Source organism: Penaeus vannamei, chromosome 26 (genome assembly GCF_042767895.1).
Source record: "Penaeus vannamei isolate JL-2024 chromosome 26, ASM4276789v1, whole genome shotgun sequence".
NCBI classification, from domain to species: domain Eukaryota; kingdom Metazoa; phylum Arthropoda; class Malacostraca; order Decapoda; family Penaeidae; genus Penaeus; species Penaeus vannamei.
In genome coordinates this window covers 3,204,917-3,227,416 of record NC_091574.1, presented here as the reverse complement: position 1 = coordinate 3,227,416, position 22,500 = coordinate 3,204,917, and positions in this window count along the sequence as shown.

Here is a 22,500-nt window from a genome sequence, read left to right as displayed (position 1 = left end):
ATTTTGAATAGATGCAGTAAAATCATTGAGTTTATTTCAGTCAGTTGGGTTTTAAAAATTCTTACAAATGGTTATGAATATTATGTGTATCGGGGTTCTATATATATATATATATATATATATATATATATATATATATATATATATATATATATATATATATATATATATATATATATTTTATTATATTATTATCATTATTACTATTATCATCATCATTATTATTATTATCATCATTATATTATTATCATTATCATTATCATTATCATTATTATTATTATTATTATTATTATCATTATTATTACTATCATTATATCATTATTATTATCATTATTATTATCATTATTATTATTATTATTATTATTATTATTATTATTGTTATTATCATTATTATTATCATTATCATTATTATTATCATTATTATCATCAACAACATTATTACTATCATCATCTTTATTATTATCATCATTATTATTATCATTATATCATCGTGTAATTTTATCATAAAGCAAATTTCACAGCAAATTTTAATTTCCGAAATACGAACAAAATCTAGCCAAACAAAAGCATATTATTTGTGGATGAATATATTCTTGCAAAACAGTGATATATATTTTCCCTTTCCATTTGTAGACTTCAAAGAGGAGGAAGTGATTGTGGAGAAAGCAAGGGAAGAGATTAAAAGGAAATGAATAAAAGGAAGAAAAAGATAAAAAGAAATATATATATAAGGAATAAAAAATATTTAAAAAAACAAGAAAAATGTTTGTTTATTTCTGTTATTTACAATTATTACGACCTTTATATAATATAAATGAAAATCGAAGGAGAAAGTGGAATTAAACAAAAACAAAAATAAAAAAATAAGACGTAGACATACATAGAGCAAAGGTGATCATTACATTATCTTTCATACTTTATTTATTTCTTATAACAGTTTATATCATTTAATCATATGTTTACTTTTTGTTGCAGTATATCTATAGGCTTAATTAGCAGAATGTTACTGAATATTAAAAAAAAATAATTATAACAAACCAGTTATGCTTCTCTACGTTACTTATTTTCAAGGAAACTTTTTGATTTTGATTTTTTATATTCTCTCTCTCTCTCTCTCTCTCTCTCTCTCTCTCTCTCTCTCTCTCTCTCTCTCTCTCTCTCTCTCTCTCTCTCTCTCTCTCTCTCTCTCTCTCTCTCTCTCTCTCTCTCTCTCTCTTCCTCTTTCCCTCTTTCCCTCTCTCCCTCTTTCATTTTCTCCTCTCTCCTCTCTCTCCTTCCCTCCCTCCCTCTCTCATTCCCTCCCTCTCTCCTTCCTTCTCCCCCTCTCTTCCTCCCTCTCTCCCTCCCTTCCTCCCTTCCTCTCCCTCAATAACAACCACCACCGCCACCACCAACAACCAACCCTAAACGAGCCTAAAATACACCTAACAACCATAGAAAGTGTAACAACCGCAATAATCCAATTAGAGAGTGAACTGCCTCTTTAGAACTCACACCACTCAACCGCTTTCTCTATGATGCGCCAAAAATAATAATAATCATCATCATCATCATCATTATCGGGGAAGTGAGATCGTAAATTATTGTCTGATTGATCCAATGTTATGGTTCGCCGACCTCGTCTTCGGAGGAAGGAAGTCTTTAAGCTTTACTGGCTTCTTCCTCGTGTGTTTTGCCTCTCGCTTATTTTCTTTCTTTCGTTCTTTCTCTTTTTCGTCTTTCTTTTTCTTTTTCTTTCTTTCTTTCTTTTTCTTTTTCGTCTTCTTTCTTTCTTTCTTTTTCTTTTTCGTCTTCCTTCTTTCTTTCTTTTTCTTTTTCGTCTTCTTTCTTTCTTTCTTTTTCTTTTTCGTCTTCCTTCTTTCTTTCTTTTTCTTTTTCGTCTTCTTTTTCTTTTCTTTTTCTTTTTCGTCTTCTTTCTTTCTTTCTTTCTTTTTCTTTTTCGTCTTCTTTCTTTCTTTCTTTCTTTTTCTTTTTCGTATTCTTTCTTTCTTTTCTTTTTCTTTTTCGTCTTTCTTTCTTTCTTTCTTTCTTTTTATTTTTCCTCTTCTTTCTTTCTTACTTTCTTTTTCTTTTTCGTCTTCTTTCTTTCTTTCTTCTTCGTTTTCTTCTTATTATTATTATTTGTTTATTTATTTATCCTTCTTTCTTTCTCTCTTTCTTTCTTTTCTTCTTCTTCTTATTATTATTATCATTATTATCATTATCATTATCATTATCATTATCATTATCATTATCATTATCATTATCATTATCATTATCATTATCATTATCATTATCATTATCATTATTATCATTATCATTATCATTATCATTATCATTATCATTATCATTATCATTATCATTATCATTATCATTATCATTATTATTATTATTATTATTATTATTATTATTATTTCTTTCTTTCTTCCGGTGAGTGAAGGGTAAAGAAAAGAGGAAGATAATGGCATGAAGATACTGATATGATGATAATGATTGTTATAATGATGATCATTGTAATACAAATGATGATAATAAAAATAGCAACAATAAAAATGACATTGAAAATAATAGTAATAATATTAATAACAATAGTAGAAATTATATTGATAATAATAATGATAATAATAATGACAAGGATGATGATAACAATAATTAATAATTAATAATGACAATGATAATGATAACAATAATTAATAATGATAACTATAATAAACATAGTGATAATGATGTCAATAATAGTAGCAATCGTAAAATGTTGATAATAACACAAACAAACGATATTAATTATCCGAAAAAAATAATGACAATCATTACTGAATATCGACACCAGTATGTTCAGATATTAATATAAAAGATATTTTAAAAGATATATAAAAAGTATGTTCAGATATTAATATAAAAGATATTTTAAAAGATATATAAAAAGTATGTTCAGATATTAATATAAAAGATATTTTAAAAGATATATAAAAAAGTATGTTCAGATATTAATATAAAAGATATTTTAAAAGATATATAAAAAGTATGTTCAGATATTAATATAAAAGATATTTTAAAAGATATATAAAAAAAGTATGTTCAGATATTAATATAAAAGATATTTTAAAAGATATATAAAAAGTATGTTCAGATATTAATATAAAAGATATTTTAAAAGATATATAAAAAAAAGTATGTTCAGATATTAATATAAAAGATATTTTAAAAGATATATAAAAAGTATGTTCAGATATTAATATAAAAGATATTTTGAAAGATATATAAAAAGTATGTTCAGATATTAATATAAAAGATATTTTAAAAGATATATAAAAAGTATGTTCAGATATTAATATAAAAAATATTTTGAAAGATATATAAAAAGTATGTTTAGATATTAATATAAAAGATATTTTAAAAGATATATAAAAAAAGTATGTTCAGATATTAATATAAAAGATATTTTGAAAGATATATAAAAAGTATGTTCAGATATTAATATAAAAGATATTTTAAAAGATATATAAAAAGTATGTTCAGATATTAATATAAAAGATATTTTAAAAGATATATAAAAAAAGTTTCAGATATTAATATAAAAGATATTTTAAAAGATATATAAAAAGTATGTTTAGATATTAATATAAAAGATATTTTGAAAGATATATAAAAAAAAGTATGTTCAGATATTAATATAAAAGATATTTTAAAAGATATATAAAAAGAAGTATGTTCAGATATTAATATAAAAGATATTTTAAAAGATATATAAAAAGTATGTTCAGATATTAATATAAAAGACAATTTTAAAAGATATATAAAAAAAAGTACGTTCAGATATTAATATAAAAGATATTTTAAAAGATATATAAAAAAGTACGTTCAGATATTAATATAAAAGATATTTTGAAAGATATATAAAAAAGTATGTTTAGATATTAATATAAAAGATATTTTAAAAGATATATAAAAAGTATGTTCAGATATTAATATAAAAGATAATTTTAAAAGATATATAAAAAAAGTACGTTCAGATATTAATATAAAAGATATTTTGAAAGATATATAAAAAGTACGTTCAGATATTAATATAAAAGATATTTTGAAAGATATATAAAAAAAAGTATGTTTAGATATTAATATAATAGATATTTTGAAAGATATATAAAAAAGTATGTTCAGATATTAATATAAAAGATATTTTAAAAGATATATAAAAAGTATGTTTAGATATTAATATAAAAGATATTTTGAAAGATATATAAAAAAAAGTATGTTTAGATATTAATATAAAAGATATTTTAAAAGATATATAAAAAGTATGTTCAGATATTAATATAAAAGATAATTTTAAAAGATATATAAAAAGTATGTTTAGATATTAATATAAAAGATATTTTGAAAGATATATAAAAAGTACGTTCAGATATTAATATAAAAGATAATTTTAAAAGATATATAAAAAGTATGTTCAGATATTAATATAAAAGATATTTTGAAAGATATATAAAAAAAGTATGTTCAGATATTAATATAAAAGATATTTTAAAAGATATATAAAAAGTATGTTCAGATATTAATATAAAAGATATTTTAAAAGATATATAAAAAGTATGTTCAGATATTAATATAAAAGATATTTTAAAAGATATATAAAAAGTATGTTCAGATATTAATATAAAAGATATTTTAAAAGATATATAAAAAGTATGTTCAGATATTAATATAAAAGATATTTTAAAAGATATATAAAAAGTATGTTCAGATATTAATATAAAAGATAATTTTAAAAGATATATATAAAAAAGTATGTTCAGATATTAATATAAAAGATATTTTGAAAGATATATAAAAAGTATGTTCAGATATTAATATAAAAGATATTTTAAAAGATATATAAAAAGTATGTTCAGATATTAATATAAAAGATATTTTGAAAGATATATAAAAAAGTACATTCAGATATTAATATAAAAGATATTTTGAAAGATATATAAAAAAGTATGTTTAGATATTAATATAAAAGATATTTTGAAAGATATATAAAAAAAGTATGTTCAGATATTAATATAAAAGATAATTTTAAAAGATATATAAAACAAAGTACGTTCAGATATTAATATAAAAGATATTTTGCAAGATATATAAAACAGTATGTTTAGATAATAATATAAAAGATATTTTAAAAGATATATAAAAAGTATGTTCAGATATTAATATAAAAGATATTTTGAAAGATATATAAAAAGTATGTTCAGATATTAATATAAAAGATATTTTAAAAGATATATAAAAAAAAGTATGTTCAGATATTAATATAAAAGATATTTTAAAAGATATATAAAAAAAGTAGTTTCAGATATTAATATAAAAGATATTTTAAAAGATATATAAAAAAAAGTATGTTTAGATATTAATGAAAAAAAATAATAATGATACCGGAGCGATGGCCTCAAATTGATTAGTTCACATCGAGATCGAGACTAATGACTAATTATGAGAATGATTAGATGAAGACGGAATGATGATACAGATATCTATGATTGGTGTCAGTCCATGGCGGTGATGACGGAACAAGTGACAGGGCATGAAGACAGGAAATTTTGGGATTTTGTCATGCAGTTTTGGCGATTCTTTTGTAACTTGTATGAAAAATAGGTATAGAAAATAAATAAATTAAAAAATAAATAAAAAATAAATAAATAAATAAATAAATAAATATATAAATAAAAAATAAATAAAAAATAAATAAAATAAATAAATAAATAAAAAATAAATAAAATAAATAAAAAATAAATAAAAAAATAAAATAAAATAAAAAATAAGATAAAAAAAAAAAAAATAGATTAATAAAAAGGCTAGATCAGTAGCGACTCTAGGTGTCACGGCGGCTAATTCCATTCGGGGGGGGGGGGGGGAGCACATGGGGGTTTGTTTTGATGACGTCACAAATGTTGCGGAAGTTTTGTGAAATGTGGTCGATCATTCAGGTCTTTACGGTTTTCAAAAAGGATGGGAAATAATTATCTTAATTAAATTTTCAAAAAGGATGGGAAATAATTATCTTAATTAAATTTTCAAAAAGGATGGAAAATTATGATCTTAATGGTTATATTTCCATTGAACACTTATCAAAACAGACTCCATGGGACCTCCTCGAGCTGCTACTGACCAAGCTTTCCCCGAATATCGACACCAGAAACGTTTTCAAATGAATTTCAGCAAAGAGTAAAATTATACAAATAAAGAGTCTGATAATGAACACGAATTTCAGCGCTGAACACCGACACTCACTTCACATCTGCCTATAATCCATCTTTATTCATGTGCTCATTATTCATCTTTATTCATTATTATTCATCTTTATTCAGAGCTTACCCACTGACCCCAAACCCGAAGAGAAGGAAAATGCATCAAATCTGTGAAATCATAACATCATTGTCTTGTTAATTTGCCTTCGTCATATTTTCATGTCTTAATGGAAGATCATCTCCTCTCATGTTCTCCATTCTTTCGTGCAGGATGGAAGCAGAAAGATGAACAAAATACCATTATTTCCTTAAGATACTGTTCGTCAATAGATAACTTTCATTTTTTTTTTTTTGGGGGGGGGGAGTGTGTATGTTTTTTATTTCATAGCATAATGACAAAGAGGTATATTGAAGGTATATTGTAATATCTAGTCTACTACAAGCCTACTAAAAACTGTGTGACTTTTATACTCTAGAGTTTACATTTAGTATGATCTACACTGTCGAATACATAGAGAATATTCGGTATATTGAGAATATTCGGTATATTGAGAATATTCGGTATATTGAGAATAATCTACATATTTAGAACAGTTAGTACATTTAGAATATTAAATACATTTAGGATGTACTATTCTCTATACAGACTCTACATTATACATGATGTATATTACAGACGCTACACTTAGTACACTTTATACCTGCAGGTCTTCATTAAGTACACTCCCCCCCCCTCCCCCCTTGTACAAACCAGCAATTCACTACTACCATTATACTTATTATTGACATTATTACTATCATTATCCTCGTTATTGTTACTATTAATATTACTATTATCATCACCATCATTAACATCATTAAACCATTATCATCATAATCATCATCATCATCATAATCAGCATCTTAATTATGATCATATTATCATCATTACAACCATCTTCATTATTATCATGAATTATATTATATTTTTTCACAACCTTTACTTACATCTTATCAAATATCATTACAATATTTTTTCTCTCTCTCATCTTATCTTTTAATTTATATATTCATCTATCATCTTAATAATCATTATCGCTGCCTTAAACTTAATCATAAAATCACAATATAATTATATCGTTTTTATATCGTTATCACACCATCACTTATCATTAACTTCGAATAAATGATTATCACAATATTCGACGTTTTAATTACCATTCATTATCGATGATATAGAATTAATGTATTTGAGAAATGATAATGATATTACAATATTCGAAGTTAATTCGTTAATTGCGTTCATTATCACTAATATATAATGAAAAGAAATATAATATTCGATGTTAATTATCGTTCATTATCACTGGGTATATGATAAAAATAATTACAATATTCATCGTTAATTATCGTTCATTATATGAAAAAATATGAAAAATAAATATAATATTTGACGTTAATTATCGTTCATTATCACTAGGTACATGATAAAAAGAAATACAATATTCATCGTTAATTATCGTTCATTATCACTGGGTATAAGAGAAAAATAAATACAATATTCGTCGTTAATTATCGTTCATTATATGAAAAAATTGAAAAAGAAATACGATATTCGTCGTTAATTATCGTTCATTATCACTAGGTACATGAAAAAAAAAATTAATTATCTTTCATTATCACTGGATATAAGATAAAAAGAAATACAATATTCGGCGTTAATTATCGTTCATTATCACTGGGTATATGATAAAAATAAATACAATATTCATCCTTAATTATCGTTCATTATCACTGGGTATATGATAAAAATGAAATACGTAAAAAGAAATATGATATTCATCGTTAATTATCGTTCATTATCACTGGGTATAAGATAAAAATAAATACAATATTCGCCGTTAATCATCGTTCATTATATGAAAAAATATGAAAAAATAAATACAATATTCGCCATTAATTATCGTTCATTATAGCTGATATAAAAAATATTCGTCGTTAATTATCGTTCATTATCACTGGGTATAAGATAGAAATAAATATAATATTCGTCTTTAATTGCGTTCATTATCACTAATATATAATAAAAAGATTATAATATTCGACGTTAATTATCGGTCATTATCACTAGATATATGATAAAAATAAATATGAAAAAAGAAATGGAATATTCGTCGTTAATTATCGTTCATTATCACTGGGTGTAAGATAAAAAGAAATACAATATTCGCCGTTAATTATCGTTCATTATAGCTGATATACAATAAAATCACGATATCAATTAAAACTTTGAGATTGGTTCTGATTGGCGTGAGGCGGACACGGGAAAGTCGGAGGGTTGCCGCGACTTCCAATTCTTTATTTTCTTTTTCTTCTTCTTCGTTTTCTTCGTCTTCTTCTTCTTCTCCTTCTTTGTCTTCTTCTTGGTTTCTTCTTTTTCTCCTTCCTTGTCTTCTTCGTTTTCTTCGTCGTCTTCTTCTTCTCCTTCTTTGTCTTCTCCTTCGTTTTCTTCGTCTTCTTCTTCTTCTCCTTCTTTGTCTTCTTCTTCGTTTTCTTCGTCTTCTTCTTCTTCTTCTTCTTTGTCTTCTTCTTCTTCGTTTTCTTCGTCTTCTTCTTCTTGTCCTTCTTTGTCTTCTTCTTCGTTTTCTTCGTCTTCTTCTCCTTCTTTATCTTCTTCTTCGTTTTCTTCGTCTTCTTCTTCTTGTCCTTCTTTGTCTTCTTCTTCGTTTTCTTCGTCTTCTTCTCCTTCTTTATCTTCTTCTTCGTTTCCTTCGTCTTCTTCTTCTTCTCCTTCTTTGTCTTCTTCTTCGTTTTCTTCGTCGTCTTCTTCTTCTCCTTCTTTGTCTTCTCCTTCGTTTTCTTCGTCTTCTTCTTCTTCTCCTTCTTTGTCTTCTTCTTCGTTTTCTTCGTCTTCTTCTTCTTCTCCTTCTTTGTCTTCTTCTTCTTCGTTTTCTTCGTCTTCTTCTTCTTGTCCTTCTTTGTCTTCTTCTTCGTTTTCTTCGTCTTCTTCTCCTTCTTTATCTTCTTCTTCGTTTTCTTCGTCTTCTTCTTCTTCTCCTTCTTTGTCTTCTTCTTCGTTTTCTTCGTCTTCTTCTTCTTCGTTTCCTTCGTCTTCCTCTTCTCCTTCTTTGTCTTCTTCGTTTTCTTCGTCTTCTTCTTCTTCTCCTTCTTTGTCTACGTCTTCTCCTTCGTCTTCTTCTTCTTCTCCTTCTTTGTCTCCGTCTTTTTTTCGTTTGCTTTTTCTTCTCCTTCTTTGTCTTCTTCTTCTTCTTCTTCGTTTTCTTCCTCTTCTTCTTCTCCTTCTTTGTCTTCTGCGTTTTCTTCGTCTTCTTCTTCTTCGTTTTCTTTGTCTTCTCCTTCTTCTCCTTCTTTGTCTTCTTCTTCGTTTTCTTCGTCGTCTTCTTCTTCGTTTTCTTCGTCTTCTTCTTCTTCTCCTTCTTTGTCTTCTTCTTCGTTTTCTTCGTCTTCTCCTTCTTTGTCTTCTTCTTCGTTTTCTTCGTCTTCTCCTTCTTTGTCTTCTTCTTCGTTTTCTTCTTTATCTTCTTCTTCGTTTTCTTCGTCTTCTTCTTCTTGTCCTTCTTTGTCTTCTTCTTCGTTTTCTTCGTCTTCTTTTTCTTCTCCTTCTTTGTCTTCTTCTTCGTCTTCTTCTTCTCCTTCCTTGTCTTCTTCTTCGTTTTCTTCGTCTTCTTCTTCTTCTTCTTCTTTGTCTTCTTCTTCTTCTTCGTCTTCTTCTTCTTCTCCTTCTTTGTCTTCTTCTTCGTTTTCTTCGTCGTCTTCTTCTTCTCCTTCTTTGTCTTCTTCTTCGTTTTCTTCGTCTTCTTCTTCTTCTCCTTCTTTGTCTTCTTCTTCGTTTTCTTCGTCTTCTTCTTCTTCTCCTTCTTTGTCTTCTTCTTCGTTTTCTTCGTCTTCTTCTTCTTCTCATTCTTTGTCTTCTTCTTCGTTTTCTTCGTCGTCTTCTTCTTCTCCTTCTTTATCTTCTTCTTCGTTTACTTCGTCTTCTTCTTCCTCTCCTTCTTTGTCTTCTTCTTCCTTTTCTTCGTCTTCTTCTTCTCCGTCTTCGTCTTCTTCTTCTCTTTCTTCGTCTTCTTCTTCTTCTCTTTCTTCGTCTTCTTCTTCTTCTCCTTCTTTGTCTTCTTCTCTTTCTTCGTCTTCTTCTTCTTCTCCTTCTTTGTCTTCTTCTTCGTTTTCTTCGTCGTCTTCTTCTTCTCCTTCTTTGTCTTCTTCTTCGTTTTCCTCTACTTCTTCTTCGTCTTCTTCTATTTCTTCTTCTCCTTCTTTGTTTTCTTCTTCGTTTTCTTCGTCTTCTTCTTCTTCTTCTCCTTCTTTGTCTTCTTCTTCGTTTTCTTCGTCTTCTTCTTCTTCTTCTCCTTCTTTGTCTTCTTCTTCGTCTTCTTTTCTCTCTTTTTTCCGTTTGCTTTTTCGTTTTATTCTTCATTTTCTTTTTCTTCCTCGTGTTTTTCGTTCTCTTTTTTTCTTCATCCTCTGCCCACTCCCTTCTTTTAATTTCTCTTTCTTCTTCGGCATTTTTCTTCTCTTCTTTGTCTTCTCTCTTTTCCTTTTCTTTTCTTCTTTTCATCAACATTTCCTTCCTTTTCCATTTTCTTATTTTCTCTCTTCTTTTTGTTCCTGCTCTTTCCTTGCTTATTTTCCTTCTCTTCGACCTTTTCTACTATTCTTTCTCTTCTTTCCCTTTCTTTTCTTTCCTTCTTTTCGACTTTTTCTTCTTCTCTTCCTTCTTTGTCCTTCTTTCCCTTTCTTTTCTTTCCTTCTTTTCGACTTTTTCTTCTTCTCTTCCTTCTTTGTCCTTCTTTCCTCTTTTTTTTTTCCTTTTCTTCCTCCTCGTTGGTCGTTGGAGCTTCCTTAACTGCTGCTCAGTGTCCTCGGGTCATGGGGTTGTGGTTGTGTGTTTTGGGTTTGGTTGGTGGATGGAGATTGTTGTGGTTTTGCGGTTGTATTTTTGGTGGTTGTGATCTTTGGGGTTGTGTTTTTTGGGCGATTTTAATTTTGTGGTTGTGATTTTAGTGGTTGTGATTTTGGCGGTTGGGCTTTTGGCGGTTGTGATTTTGTGGTTGTGAATTTGGCAATTTTAATATTGTGATTTTGGCGGTTGCGCTTTTAGTGGTTGTGATTTTGGCGGTTGGGCTTTTGTGGTTGTGATTTTGTGGTTGTGATTTTGGCGGTTGGGCTTTTGTGGTTGTGATTTTGGCGGTTGCGCTTTTAGTGGTTGTGATTTTGTGGTTGTGATTTTGGCGGTTGTGATTTTGGCGATTTTAATTTTGTGGTTGTGATTTTGGCGGTTGGGCTTTTAGTGGTTGTGATTTTGGCGGTTGGGCTTTTGTGGTTGTGATTTTGTGGTTGTGATTTTGGCGGTTGGGCTTTTGTGGTTGTGATTTTAGTGGTTGTGATTTTGGCGGTTGGGCTTTTGTGGTTGTGATTTTGGCGGTTGGGCTTTTAGTGGTTGTGATTTTGGCGGTTGGGCTTTTGTGGTTGTGATTTTGGCGGTTGCGCTTTTAGTGGTTGTGATTTTGGCGGTTGGGCTTTTGTGGTTGTGATTTTGGCGGTTGGGCTTTTGTGGTTGGGCTTTTGTGGTTGTGATTTTGGCGGTTGGGCTTTTAGTGGTTGTGATTTTGGCGGTTGTTGGGAATTATTTGTTGATGTTTTTTGTGGTCTTACTTCTGTGGTTGTGTTGTACTTTAGGCCTTCTTTATTTAAGCGTTTATTTATTTATTTATTTATTTAAGCGTTTATTACTAGAGAGAAGCTGCGTTTTCTGGCATCTCTATAAAAAAAAAAAAAATTATGCAAGAATAATAATGAGAACGAAAAAAAAGCAACATTAAGATAAATAAATAAGATAAAATAAGCGTTCATTCCCACATATTTCTGTGTCTGTTTTCATTTTCATCTTTTGTGTACACGTCACTGTGTCTGTGCATGCGTTCGTAATGATGAAAAAATGCGAACAAGAAATTGATAAAGTTGTGGAAGTGGAGCGAGTTCTCTGTTGGAGAAGAGGGAGAAGGAGGAATAGGAATGGAAAGAAGGGGAGGATTTGTGGGAGGAAGAGGGAGAGGAGAGATAAAGAGGAATATAAAGGATTTGGAAGAGGAATAGGAATATAAAGAAGGAGAGGATTTGTGAGAGGAAGAGGAAGAGAAAGAGAATGGAGGAATAGGAACTGAGAGAGGAGAGATAAAGAGGAATATAAAGGATTTGGAAGAGGAAGAGGAGGAAGGAATAGGAATGTAAAGAAGGAGGGGATTTGTGGGAGGAAGAGGAAAAGAAAGAGAATGGAGGAATAGGAACAGAGAGAGGAGAGTTAAAGAGGAATATAAAGAAGGAGAGGATTTGTGGGAGGAAGAGCAAGAAGAAGAGGAAAGAGAAATAGGAATAGGAGGAAGGAAAGGATTTGTGAGAGATAGAGGAAGAGGAAGGAGAAATAGAAAGGAGAGGATTTGTGGAAGAGGAAGAGGAGAGATAAAGAGGAATAGGAAGAAGGAGAAAAATTCGGAAGAGGAAGAGGAGGGAGGAATAGGAATAGAAAGAAGGAGAGGATTTGGAAGAGGAAGAGGAGGGATAAATAGGAATAAAAAGAAGGAGAGGATTTAAGGGAGGAAAAGGAAGAGGCATGGTAGACAGAAAGTGATAATTAGTAAAGGAAGATCAGGACAGGGAATAGGAAGAAGACGAGAATAAGGAAGAGGAAGTGATAAAGAAAAGGGTTGATAAGAGGAAGGGAATGATGAGGAGTAAGAGTAGGTTGATAAAATGGAGAAAAATGATGATAAAGGAAAAGTAAGAGAAGGTGGATAAGCCAAAGACGGAGGAAAAATAAAGATAAAGAGGGAAAGAAGTGATTGGAGATGAAGAAGAGTAAAAGAAAGAGGTAGATATACATTGAAAATATAAAAAAGGAGAATAAAGAGGAGAGAAGAGGAAGAAAGGAATAATGGAAGCAAAAAAACCTGTTCTAGATACAATCTTTTTTCTTTCTTTCTTTCTTTTATCCTTTTTCATAGAGATAGAGGAGAGAAGAGGAAGGAAGGAATAATGGAAGCAAAAAAAAACTGTTCTAGATACAATCTTTTTCTTTCTTTCTTTCTTTTTTTTCCTTTTCATAGAGATAGAGGAGAGAAGAGGAAGGAAGGAATAATGGAAGCAAAAAAAAACTTCTAGATACAATCTTTTTTCTTTCTTTTATTTTTTCCTTTTTCATAGAGATAGAGGAGAGAAGAGGAAGGAAGGAATAATGGAAGCAAAAAAACCTCTTCTAGATACAATCTTTTTTCTTTTTTTCTTTTTTTTCTTTTTCATAGAGATAGAGGAGAGAAGAGGAAGGAAGGAATAATGGAAGCCAAAAAAAACCTGTTCTAGATACAATCTTTTTTCTTTCTTTCTTTTTTTTCCTTTTTCATAGAGATAGAGGAGAGAAGAGGAAGGAAGGAATAATGGAAGCAAAAAAACCTGTTCTAGATACAATCTTTTTTCTTTTTTTCTTTTTTTTCTTTTTCATAGAGATAGAGGAGAGAAGAGGAAGGAAGGAATAATGGAAGCAAAAAAACCTGTTCTAGATACAATCTTTTTTCTTTCTTTCTTTTTTCTTTTTCATAGAGATAGAGGAGAGAAGAGGAAGGAAGGAATAATGGAAGCAAAAAAACCTGTTCTAGATACAATCTTTTTTCTTTTCTTTTTTTTTTCTTTTTCATAGAGATAGAGGAGAGAAGAGGAAGGAAGGAATAATGGAAGGAAAAAAACCTGTTCTAGATACAATCTTTTTTCTTTCTTTCTTTTTTCTTTTTCATAGAGATAGAGGAGAGAAGAGGAAGGAAGGAATAATGGAAGGAAAAAAACTGTTCTAGATACAATCTTTTTTCTTTATTTATTTTCTTTTTGATAAAGATAGAGGAAAGAAGAGGAAGGAAGAAATAATGGAAGCCAAAAAAAAACTGTTCTAGATACAATCTTTTTCTTTCTTTCTTTTTTTTCCTTTTTCTTAGAGATAGAGGAGAGAAGAGGAAGGAAGGAATAATGGAAGCAAAAAAACCTGTTCTAGATACAATCTTTTTTCTTTCTTTCTTTCTTTTCTTTTTCATAGAGATAGAGGAAAGAAGAGGAAGGAAGAAATAATGGAAGCCAAAAAAAAACTGTTCTAGATACAATCTTTTTCTTTCTTTCTTTTTTTTCCTTTTTCTTAGAGATAGAGGAGAGAAGAGGAAGGAAGGAATAATGGAAGCAAAAAAACCTGTTCTAGATACAATCTTTTTCTTTCTTTCTTTCTTTCTTTTTTCTTTTCATAGAGATAGAGGAGAGAAGAGGAAGGAAGGAATAATGGAAGCAAAAAAACCTGTTCTAGATACAATCTTTTTTCTCTCTTTTTTTTTTTCCTTTTTCATAGAGATAGAGGAGAGAAGAGGAAGGAAGGAATAATGGAAGCAAAAAAACCTGTTCTAGATACAATCTTTTTTCTTTCTTTCTTTTTTTTTCTTTTTCATAGAGATAGAGGAGAGAAGAGGAAGGAAGGAATAATGGAAGCAAAAAAACCTGTTCTAGATACAATCTTTTTTCTTTTTCTTTTTTCTTTTTCATAGAGATAGAGGAGAGAAGAGGAAGGAAGGAATAATGGAAGCAAAAAAACCTGTTCTAGATACAATCTTTTTTCTTTCTTTCTTTTTTCTTTTTCATAGAGATAGAGGAGAGAAGAGGAAGGAAGGAATAATGGAAGCAAAAAAACCTGTTCTAGATACAATCTTTTTTCTTTTCTTTTTTTTTTCTTTTTCATAGAGATAGAGGAGAGAAGAGGAAGGAAGGAATAATGGAAGGAAAAAAACCTGTTCTAGATACAATCTTTTTTCTTTCTTTCTTTTTTCTTTTTCATAGAGATAGAGGAGAGAAGAGGAAGGAAGGAATAATGGAAGGAAAAAAACTGTTCTAGATACAATCTTTTTTCTTTATTTATTTTCTTTTTGATAAAGATAGAGGAAAGAAGAGGAAGGAAGAAATAATGGAAGCCAAAAAAAAACTGTTCTAGATACAATCTTTTTCTTTCTTTCTTTTTTTTCCTTTTTCTTAGAGATAGAGGAGAGAAGAGGAAGGAAGGAATAATGGAAGCAAAAAAACCTGTTCTAGATACAATCTTTTTTCTTTCTTTCTTTCTTTTCTTTTTCATAGAGATAGAGGAGAGAAGAGGAAGGAAGGAATAATGGAAGCAAAAAAACCTGTTCTAGATACAATCTTTTTCTTTCTTTCTTTTTTTTCCTTTTTCTTAGAGATAGAGGAGAGAAGAGGAAGGAAGGAATAATGGAAGCAAAAAAACCTGTTCTAGATACAATCTTTTTCTTTCTTTCTTTCTTTCTTTTTTCTTTTCATAGAGATAGAGGAGAGAAGAGGAAGGAAGGAATAATGGAAGCAAAAAAACCTGTTCTAGATACAATCTTTTTTCTTTCTTTTTTTTTCTTTCCTTTTTCATAGAGATAGAGGAGAGAAGAGGAAGGAAGGAATAATGGAAGCAAAAAAACCTGTTCTAGATACAATCTTTTTTCTTTCTTTCTTTTTTTTCTTTTTCATAGAGATAGAGGAGAGAAGAGGAAGGAAGGAATAATGGAAGCAAAAAAACCTGTTCTAGATACAATCTTTTTTCTTTCTTTCTTTTTTTTTCTTTTTCATAGAGATAGAGGAGAGAAGAGGAAGGAAGGAATAATGGAAGCAAAAAAACCTGTTCTAGATACAATCTTTTTTCTTTCTTTCTTTTTTTTCTTTTTCATAGAGATAGAGGAGAGAAGAGGAAGGAAGGAATAATGGAAGCAAAAAAACCTGTTCTAGATACAATCTTTTTTCTTTTTCTTTTTTTTTCCTTTTCATAGAGATAGAGGAGAGAAGAGGAAGGAAGGAATAATGGAAGCAAAAAAACCTGTTCTAGATACAATCTTTTTCTTTCTTTCTTTTTCCTTTTCATAGAGATAGAGGAGAGAAGAGGAATTAAGGAATAATGGAAGCAAAAAAACCTGTTCTAGATACAATCTTTTTTTTCCTTTTCATAGAGATAGAGGAGAGAAGAGGAAGGAAGGAATAATGGAAAGAAAAAAACCTGTTCTAGATATAATCTTTTTCTTTCTTTCTTTTTTTTCATAGAGATAGAGGAGAGAAGAGGAAGGAAGGAATAATGGAAGCAAAAAACCTGTTCTAGATACAATCTTTTTCTTTCTTTCTTTTTTCCTTTTTCATAGAGATAGAGGAGAGAAGAGGAAGGAAGGAATAATGGAAGGAAAAAAACCTGTTCTAGATACAATCATTTTTCTTTCTTTCTTTTTTCCTTTTCATAGAGATAGAGGAGAGAAGAGGAAGGAAGGAATAATGGAAGCAAAAAAACCTGTTCTAGATACAATCTTTTTTCTTTCTTTCTTTTTTTTCTTTTTCATAGAGATAGAGGAGAGAAGAGGAAGGAAGGAATAATGGAAGCAAAAAAACCTGTTCTAGATACAATCTTTTTTCTTTCTTTCTTTTTTCTTTTCATAGAGATAGAGGAGAGAAGAGGAAGGAAGGAATAATGGAAGCAAAAAAAACCTGTTCTAGATACAATCTTTTTTTTTTCTTTGTTTCTTTTTCATAGAGATAGAGGAGAGAAGAGGAAGGAAGGAATAATGGAAGGAAAAAACCTGTTCTAGATACAATCTTTTTTCTTTCTTTCTTTTTTTTTCCTTTTTCATAGAGATAGAGGAGAGAAGAGGAAGGAAGGAATAATGGAAGCAAAAAAACCTGTTCTAGATACAATCTTTTTTCTTTCTTTCTTTTTTTTTCTTTTTCATAGAGATAGAGGAGAGAAGAGGAAGGAAGGAATAATGGAAGCAAAAAAAAACTGTTCTAGATACAATCTTTTTTCTTTCTTTCTTTTTTTCCTTTTTCATAGAGATAGAGGAGAGAAGAGGAAGGAAGGAATAATGGAAGGAAAAAAACCTGTTCTAGATACAATCTTTTTCTTTCTTTTTTTTTCTTTTTCATAGAGATAGAGGAGAGAAGAGGAAGGAAGGAATAATGGAAGGAAAAAAACCTGTTCTAGATACAATCTTTTTCTTTCTTTTTTTTTCTTTCCTTTTTCATAGAGATAGAGGAGAGAAGAGGAAGGAAGGAATAATGGAAGCAAAAAAACCTGTTCTAGATACAATCTTTTTTCTTTCTTTTTCTTTTTTTTTTCTTTTTCATAGAGATAGAGGAGAGAAGAGGAAGGAAGGAATAATGGAAGCAAAAGAACCTGTTCTAGATACAATCTTTTTTCTCTCTTTTTTTTCTCTCTTTTTCATAGAGATAGAGGAGAGAAGAGGAAGGAAGGAATAATGGAAGCAAAAGAACCTGTTCTAGATACAATCTTTTTTCTTTCTTTCTTTTTTTTCCTTTTCATAGAGATAGAGGAGAGAAGAGGAAGGAAGGAATAATGGAAGCAAAAAAAAACCTGTTCTAGATACAATCTTTTTTCTTTCTTTTTTTTCCTTTTCATAGAGATAGAGGAGAGAAGAGGAAGGAAGGAATAATGGAAGCAAAAAAAACCTGTTCTAGATACAATCTTTTTCTTTCTTTTTTTTCCTTTTCATAGAGATAGAGGAGAGAAGAGGAAGGAAGGAATAATGGAAGCCAGAAAACCTGTTCTAGATACAATCTTTTTCTTTCTTTCTTTTTTCTTTTTCTTAGAGATAGAGGAGAGAAGAGGAAGGAAGGAATAATGGAAGCAAAAAAACCTGTTCTAGATACAATCTTTTTCTTTCTTTTTTTCATAGAGATAGAGGAGAGAAGAGGAAGGAAGGAATAATGGAAGCAAAAAAAACCTGTTCTAGATACAATCTTTTTTCTTTCTTTCTTTTTCCTTTTTCATAGAGATAGAGGAGAGAAGAGGAAGGAAGGAATAATGGAAGCAAAAAAAACTGTTCTAGATACAATCTTTTTCTTTCTTTTTTTTCTTTTCATAGAGATAGAGGAGAGAAGAGGAAGGAAGGAATAATGGAAGCAAAAAAAACCTGTTCTAGATACAATCTTTTTCTTTCTTTTTTTTTTCTTTTTGATAGAGATAGAGGAGAGAAGAGGAAGGAAGGAATAATGGAAGCAAAAAAAAACTGTTCTAGATACAATCTTTTTCTTTCTTTTTTTCCTTTTCATAGAGATAGAGGAGAGAAGAGGAAGGAAGGAATAATGGAAGCAAAAAAAAACTGTTCTAGATACAATCTTTTTTCTTTCTTTCTTTTTTTTTCTTTTTCATAGAGATAGAGGAGAGAAGAGGAAGGAAGGAATAATGGAAGCAAAAAAACCTGTTCTAGATACAATCTTTTTTCTTTCTTTTTTCTTTTCTTTTTCATAGAGATAGAGGAGAGAAGAGGAAGGAAGGAATAATGGAAGGAAAAAAACCTGTTCTAGATACAATCTTTTTCTTTCTTTTGTTTTCCTTTTTCATAGAGATAGAGGAGAGAAGAGGAAGGAAGGAATAATGGAAGCAAAAAAACCTGTTCTAGATACAATCTTTTTTCTTTCTCTCTTTTTTTTTTTCTTTTTCATAGAGATAGAGGAGAGAAGAGGAAGGAAGGAATAATGGAAGCAAAAAAAAACTGTTCTAGATACAATCTTTTTTCTTTCTTTCTTTTTTTTTTCCTTTTTCATAGAGATAGAGGAGAGAAGAGGAAGGAAGGAATAATGGAAGCAAAAAAACCTGTTCTAGATACAATCTTTTTTCTTTCTTTCTTTTTTTTTCTTTTTCATAGAGATAGAGGAGAGAAGAGGAAGGAAGGAATAATGGAAGCAAAAAAAAACTGTTCTAGATACAATCTTTTTCTTTCTTTTTTTTTCTTTTTCATAGAGATAGAGGAGAGAAGAGGAAGGAAGGAATAATGGAAGCAAAAAAAACTGTTCTAGATACAATCTTTTTTCTTTCTTTCTTTTTTTCCTTTTTCATAGAGATAGAGGAGAGAAGAGGAAGGAAGGAATAATGGAAGCAAAAAAACCTGTTCTAGATACAATCTTTTTTCTTTCTTTTTTTTTCCTTTTTCATAGAGATAGAGGAGAGAAGAGGAAGGAAGGAATAATGGAAGCAAAAAAACCTGTTCTAGATACAATCTTTTTCTTTCTTTTTTTTTTCTTTTTCATAGAGATAGAGGAGAGAAGAGGAAGGAAGGAATAATGGAAAGGAAAAAACCTGTTCTAGATACAATCTTTTTTCTTTCTTTGCTTTTTTTTTTTTCCTTTTCATAGAGATAGAGGAGAGAAGAGGAAGGAAGGAATAATGGAAGCCAAAAAAAACCTGTTCTAGATAAAATCTTTTTTCTTTCTTTCTTTTTTTCCTTTTCATAGAGATAGAGGAGAGAAGAGGAAGGAAGGAATAATGGAAGCAAAAAAACCTGTTCTAGATACAATCTTTTTCTTTCTTTTTTTTTTCTTTTTCATAGAGATAGAGGAGAGAAGAGGAAGGAAGGAATAATGGAAGCAAAAAAAACCTGTTCTAGATACAATCTTTTTCTTTCTTTCTTTTTTTTCTTTTTCATAGAGATAGAGGAGAGAAGAGGAAGGAAGGAATAATGGAAGCAAAAAAACCTGTTCTAGATACAATCTTTTTTCTTTCTTTCTTTTTTTTCTTTTTCATAGAGATAGAGGAGAGAAGAGGAAGGAAGGAATAATGGAAGCAAAAAAACCTGTTCTAGATACAATCTTTTTGAGATAGAGGAGAGAAGAGGAAGGAAGGAATAATGGAAGCAAAAAAAACCTGTTCTAGATACAATCTTTTTTCCTTCTTTCTTTTTTTCATAGAGATAGAGGAGAGAAGAGGAAGGAAGGAATAATGGAAAGGAAAAAAACTGTTCTAGATACAATCTTTTTTTTCTTTCTTTTTTTTTCTTTTTCATAGAGATAGAGGAGAGAAGAGGAAGGAAGGAATAATGGAAGCAAAAAAAACTGTTCTAGATACAATCTTTTTTCTTTCTTTCTTTTTTTTCTTTTTCATAGAGATAGAGGAGAGAAGAGGAAGGAAGGAATAATGGAAGCAAAAAAAAACTGTTCTAGATACAATCTTTTTTCTTTCTTTCTTTTTTTTTCTTTTTCATAGAGATAGAGGAGAGAAGAGGAAGGAAGGAATAATGGAAGCAAAAAAACCTGTTCTAGATACAATCTTTTTTCTTTCTTTCTTTTTTTTTCTTTTTCATAGAGATAGAGGAGAGAAGAGGAAGGAAGGAATAATGGAAGCAAAAAAACCTGTTCTAGATACAATCTTTTTTCTTTCTTTCTTTTTTTTCCTTTTTCATAGAGATAGAGGAGAGAAGAGGAAGGAAGGAATAATGGAAGCAAAAAAACCTGTTCTAGATACAATCTTTTTCTTTCTTTCTTTTTTTTTCTTTTTCATAGAGATAGAGGAGAGAAGAGGAAGGAAGGAATAATGGAAGGGAAAAAACCTGTTCTAGATACAATCTTTTTTCTTTCTTTTATTTTTTCCTTTTTCATAGAGATAGAGGAGAGAAGAGGAAGGAAGGAATAATGGAAGCAAAAAAACCTGTTCTAGATACAATCTTTTTGAGATAGAGGAGAGAAGAGGAAGGAAGGAATAATGGAAGGGAAAAAACCTGTTCTAGATACAATCTTTTTTCTTTCTTTTATTTTTTCCTTTTTCATAGAGATAGAGGAGAGAAGAGGAAGGAAGGAATAATGGAAGCAAAAAAACCTGTTCTAGATACAATCTTTTTTCTTTTTTTCTTTTTTTTTTCCTTTTTCATAGAGATAGAGGAGAGAAGAGGAAGGAAGGAATAATGGAAGCAAAAAAACCTGTTCTAGATACAATCTTTTTTCTTTCTTTCTTTTTTTTTTCCTTTTCATAGAGATAGAGGAGAGAAGAGGAAGGAAGGAATAATGGAAGCAAAAAAACCTGTTCTAGATACAATCTTTTTTCTTTCTTTCTTTTTTTTTCCTTTTTCTTAGAGATAGAGGAGAGAAGAGGAAGGAAGGAATAATGGAAGCAAAAAAACCTGTTCTAGATACAATCTTTTTTCTTTCTTTTTTTTCCTTTTTCATAGAGATAGAGGAGAGAAGAGGAAGGAAGGAATAATGGAAGCAAAAAAAAACTGTTCTAGATACAATCTTTTTTCTTTCTTTTTTTTTCTTTTTTTCTTTTTCATAGAGATATATCAGTGAAATATCTCTGTAAATTTAAAGTTAAGTGAAATGGTGAATGGCAGCGTGCAGTTCGCGTTGCACAATTGAGTCGATTGATAGATATTTCTTTATGAATGGAAAGGTGTCGGGGGGGGGGGGGAGGGGAGGGAGGGGGGGGACCTGTTGTGTGTAAGCTATATTTGATATCAATTTTCCTAATTATGACCGGTCTTTTAGTATAATTTTTTGGGGGTTGTAACTATTATGGGTAAGCTATATTTGATGTAAAATTTTCTTTGTTATAACGGTCTCTCAGTATAAAGTTTTGGAGTTGTAGTTGTGAAAATGAGATGATGATGAAGTCAAAGTATAGAGTCAGTCTTAATAGAAAAAAAAATGGTAATTTTATTTTGATATATTACAATAGATTGATTTAAAAAATGCTATGCGGATATGAGACAAACGTTTATTAATATTATATCAATCATATCAACATTTATCATACAAGTATCTATGTAAGTATCTTCGTCATAATTGCAGTTGTATATAAGTATCTGTATAAGTATCTCGCCTAATTTTTTTACGCAACACTCAACAAAAGTAAAAAAAAAAAAAAAAAAAAAGGAGAGGAAAATGACTTTTGAAGATGATTGAAAGTGATGAATAAACAACGTGAGATGAGTTCTTTCACAATCTCTCTGATGCTTAGAAGACTGACGTGAGAGAGAGAGAGAAAAAAAAACATGATGTTGATAACGATTATCGGGAAAGTAGCAAGAGTATTTAAGTATCTTGTAATCATTTCTATGTATTTATTTAAGTATTTCATTCGCCGAAGAAGAGGTTGGTGAATGAGTGAATGAAGTATGATGTTTACTAGAGTAGTAGTAGTGGTTGATGTATACAGATGGTAGACCATATTTGTCTTATATTTTGATGTGTAGGATCGTGTTACTCGGATATTATATTCATTGCACGGTTATATGGCAACATCATTCATTCTACTAGAGGGGTGCCAATTTGTAAATATTAGAGTCACGTGTTTCTGTCCAATAAACCAAGAGACAACGTGTTGGCTGTTTGTTAAGAACCTACAACTGCTACATTTACACACAATACTTGGCGCGAAAGAGTTGCAGCTTCAAGTGGATGCAGATAAGTGGAGTGCCACTTGAGAGCGATATTGATGATGATGATGGGAGAA